Genomic DNA, 5,050 nt, shown 5'->3' on the forward strand with positions numbered 1-5,050 from the left:
CATATCTTCAAGCTAAAGAGTATTTTATCTTTTATTTGTTTACATTCACAAGGCATTTTTTTTTTTTACGTTAGTCGTCTCTCAATGAGGCGCTGGATCCTGCAGAAGGCTTTTATTCCTTTTGATGAACTTGCATCTACCTATCCATCCATCAGTCAGTTAAGTTTTAAAGTCTAACTGCATCAGACGGAATATGCACACAGAAAATATTAGAACAAATAAATACGAGAATATACTTCGAAGAACAACTCTGTTCATTGAGAAGGGAGAGAATAGAAACTCCATCGAAAGAACACCTGAGAAAAACAACAACAACAAGAAAAACAATATCACAGAGCTAACAAAGATCTTTGAAAGCAACAGTGTGATTATGTCTCATTTTTCACTCAGATTACATTTTTAACTGAGTGAATGTCAGCAAACACATGAAAGCATGTTTGTGAACACACCCTGATGACGCTTGGTGACCCAATCTCCAATCCTCTGGGAAGACGTCCCGGATCCTACTCAGGCCGCCTGCGTTCAACATATACAGCCAATGACTCGTGTCTCGCCCCTAAAATCAGCCTCCATGCACTTTTTAAAAACGGTGGCAAAATTCGCTGTTCTGCCCATAAGAGGGGGAAAGTGATAGAAGGAGATGAAGATTTGTCTTTTTTTTCTTGAACAATTACAGTCATTGTGTGTGTCATAAATCGGTTGCTATCATTTAGCGTAAATGTCGCGAGCCGCCCCAAATGTGGAGGGTGACCACGGTGATGAATCCAATCTTGAATCTTGAGCACCTCTTGAGTGCCCCTTGTTTGTCCCGCAGCGGGGAAATGTTGGACTTGTTGGATCGACGCATCCGTAGCTAAATGCGGAATTGATGAACATCTCATCAACATCTCATACGAGAACTGTAAACGGAAGGAAGGAAGGAACACATATTGGATATGAAGTTCTATGAGGCTTTTCCACTGGACCTTTGGAGTCAAAGCGTAGACTGACATTCATGTTTGCATGTTACTACAGTACTTTTGGGGTTTTATTTTGTCATGATGTCGTGTTTCTGTTGGTTGGGGAGAAACTCTTGAAAGTGCTGCAATTTCTGGGACCAATTTTCAAACGTTACTGTCAACGTTTGCGTCAAAAGGATACTTCTGCAAGGAATCTCAATTCATTCCAAAAGCAAACGGATACCTACAATATCCTCGAACAACATCTGAAATTTTGAAAGAGTTAAATCTGATGCTGTTGTAATATATTCTCACTATGATGTGCTTTAAACATCAATGATGCAATAGTTATCTCCGTCAAAAGATCATTTTGATAAAAGTTGAAAAGTAAAAGTTGAATGCAGGCAAATATTTATGTTGAATGTTTGTGAGTAGCTTGTAAAATCTTCCATGTATGACTTCATTTGAGCCTTTCCTCACTAGTCGCCATCACAGACCTCCATCTTGATCTGAGATGCACCCTCCTCCTATGAAAACCTGGCCATCACTTCAGACACATGTGACTCTGCTTGTCTGTCTGTGGAGCAGTCTCTCAACCATACATCATGGCAGGTCCTTTGTATTGTATTGTTTGGAAAGAACAAGTCCAACAATACGTGGTATCCTCAGTTTAGACAGAACGCGGGTGATTCAACAAGTTACACATGTTGAATGGTGCTCATTCAGAGAACCAATGATGGATGTTTGAGTTCTGGACCAGCAGGAGACCGAACAGATATTGACTGTACGTCTCGCAGGAGAATCTAAACGCATTCATTGATAACCTGAGGATCAAAAAGCTTGAACAACGACCCCTCTTTCAGGATGGCCTCAAATTTTCATCCAGGATCTAACAGTCATGTGTAAAGGCTTCCCCCGTTGTTTGTTTGTTTTGACAGAATTCACCTGACGGGCTGCTTGAGACCCGTCAACACAGCATTGTGAGGGATGAAAAGAACATCACTTTAAAAAACAGATCAGTTACTCAAAAAACTCCGGGTCGTGCACGATAAGAGGCGCTTGTTTTCAGAACCAAACCTTTCGGGTTCTGAGTTTTGAGTGGATGAGGGGTGATTATGGAAGGAATTCATTTCGATCCTCGTTTGAAAACACCATTTTCATGTCTGGTGGTGGGACCATCGGGGTCAGGAAAGACCCATTTTGTAAAATGTATACTTGAAAATTGTGAACATGTTATGGGTGATGCCAATGTAAATATTGTATGGATTTATACTTCTTTTCAACCGATGCACAGTGAATTGCAAAAGATGAATAAACATATCAAATTCATTGAAGGTTCACCTGAATCTTTTGAAAATGAAGATGTATTTCCTTCTGATAGAAAACATTTGATTATTCTTGACGATGTTATTTTTGAAGCTTCTGAAAACCCTGAGGTTGTTGGCATTTTTACACAGTACAGACGTCATAAAAATATGAGTGTTATAATGCTGACGCAAAACTTATTTCATCGTGGTAAATATAGTCGTACTATGAGTCTGAATAGCAATTACTTTGTACTGTTGAAGAATCCTGGCGATAACATGCAGATAAAAGTTCTTGCTCAACAGGTTTACCCGTCTCAAAGAGCTTTCTTTCTAGAAAGCTTTGAAGATGCTACAGCTGACGCTCACACGGGTACTTAATTGTTGCTCTAACACCCTCATGTCCAGAACGCTACAGACTAAGGACCGGGATACTTCCTCATCAACGTCACACGGTGTACATACCAAAAACGTCTTACGCTTAAGTTATGTCAGCGCGTATCAAAAGAAACGCGGGTTTACTGAAGGAACTATACCACGCTCCGTCAAAGAAACGTAAAGACATTTTGATGCGTAGTTCTCGGGACTTTATTCAAGCTCTCGGTGAGATCGCCCTGAATGTTTTGAAGGGGAATGTACCATTGTCGCAGGCTCAGTTCAGAAAACTGAAAAAACAGAAGAAAAACATCAGACTCTTGGCTAATAAAAAGGCGTGCGTGAAGCGTCAACGAAGGATTCTTAAAAAGCAGTCGGGAGGATTCCTGTTGCCGTTGCTAGCGGCCGCCGTTCCAATCATTGGGAATCTAATAGGAGGACTTGTCAAGAAGTAAAACACCATGAAGACTGTCCAGAAAATGTATCTCGTCTCTCCTCAGCAAATTCACCAGTTATCACGTCCAACCTCCCACATCCGTGAAACTGCCGAAGATGAATTGAATGAGAAGATGAGGACCATTCTAAATGATTCTCAGTTCAACTCGTATGAGAAGATTAAAAAGTACGATGCTCTATTGCAGAGCTATTGAACCTTTACAAAACAGGATCAGAGAGACCAAAGGAGAGTAACTCTGACTTCACAACGAGACGGAGTCAGCGATCATCCCCACGACTCTGACAGTCGTCTCGAAAGCGTTCTAAAAACACCCTCTGTAACAGATGACTTGGGTAAGGATATTCTAAACAGCCTTCCGTCAAAAGCTCGGAGAAATGCTGAATCCATTATCCAGAGGATATCCAAACACGGTGATGGTTGGAATATGAATGGCCAATTTATGTATGAAGGAAATGCTGTAAAAGGCTCTCATGTGATTGATATATTCAAGTACCTTTCCCTCCCTGGTCCGAGTTTCTCGTCACATTATTAAAGCTAAACATCCCTCTCACACTGCTGTCCAATCCTGAAGCCAGGGCTCAATATCAGAGACTTAAATCGAATTCTATCTCGCGAAAGAAAAGTATAGCTGAGAGCTGGTCTCCCGACCCACAGGATCCTAAAGCGACACCTCGACGACGCTTGGCGCGTGTCGTGACCAAAGGGAAGAAATCGTCTCTAACACCTCGATGGGTTTCCTGAATAATTGTCTTGTACACGGTTGTTGTCTTTTCATCAATAAAATGTTTTATTGAATTATTATGTGATTACAGATTTTTCTTTTAAACACACGCACAAACAAAATAAGATGAGTCACACGTTACAATAGTCTTTAACATACAGAAGAGAACAGTTTTGTTGTTTGCACGGACAGTGTGCACATCTTTTTAGACATTGCTGATGTCCTTTCACAAAGTTGTATACCATGAGGTCGTTTTTGAAGGTATCGTCGCTGTATAGACTCAATACTTCTTCCATAGACAGCCCTCTAGCGCGATGACAGAGGTAGAAGACGCAGTGATGACCGCATACAAACGATAGAGCCTGCTGTAGTTGGACATTGTTGTACTTGATGTTGCCTGAATGTTTCTTGAGAAACTTTAAAATATTTTCAGGGTAATGTGAAAAGTACGGCCCCATTCCGAATGAGTCAAAGAAAGTTGTTCTACCGTCTTCTTCGAGAGTTAAAGCCAACCAGTGCTCTCCTGGTTTATGTGCCGGATGTGTGTTGACGACGAAATATGCAGGCGGTCTGAGGGGTTGAGTGAATTGAGGCAACTTATCCGACGGCCATACAGCGTAAAATGTGTCGCCCAAGAGACCTCTCAGCAGCCTCTGTAACTGGAGACCAGTTCCATAACTTTTTTTAATAATAGTCCACCAGCACTTGTCTTTTCGCATCAATCTCCAGAATGGAATCGTAACAAGCGTACACAATCAGTGTGAGGGTGTTTGGTCAGGGTACTCTGAATCTCATCTCCAGTCTTAAATTCCCATTTGAGACAGGGGAGAGAGCGTCGTTGTCGTCGGCTGGATTGAGATTAAACGCAAACAACGAATAACCGCCGTTAAAACCTTCGCGGTCAATGCTTAGCGGTAGATCCTTCAAATGTCTTCCTGTAGCTAGAATCATGTTCTAAAACTCTCTGACCGCCATACCGTTATTAAACTGAGGTTGAAAAGCTTTAGCGGGGATCTGTCGGCCGTCCTGACAGAGGGCGAGATATTCGGTGTTGTCATGATGAAAATTGAACGGGGAGAGATCTCTCCTACCGGTAAACGCCTCGTGATGCACCATCCCTAAAACCACGTATTTAGGTATTGAACCCAGAAATCAATTCTCCTGGGGACATATTCTTGAGTTTTCTGGAATGGAGTATGTTTTTACGTTGACTCGTGAGAGCGGGTAGAGAGCATTTCCTTTTAACAAACCTGCT

The sequence above is a fragment of the Synchiropus splendidus genome, chromosome 1 (genome assembly GCF_027744825.2).
Source record: "Synchiropus splendidus isolate RoL2022-P1 chromosome 1, RoL_Sspl_1.0, whole genome shotgun sequence".
Lineage (NCBI taxonomy): Eukaryota > Metazoa > Chordata > Actinopteri > Syngnathiformes > Callionymidae > Synchiropus > Synchiropus splendidus.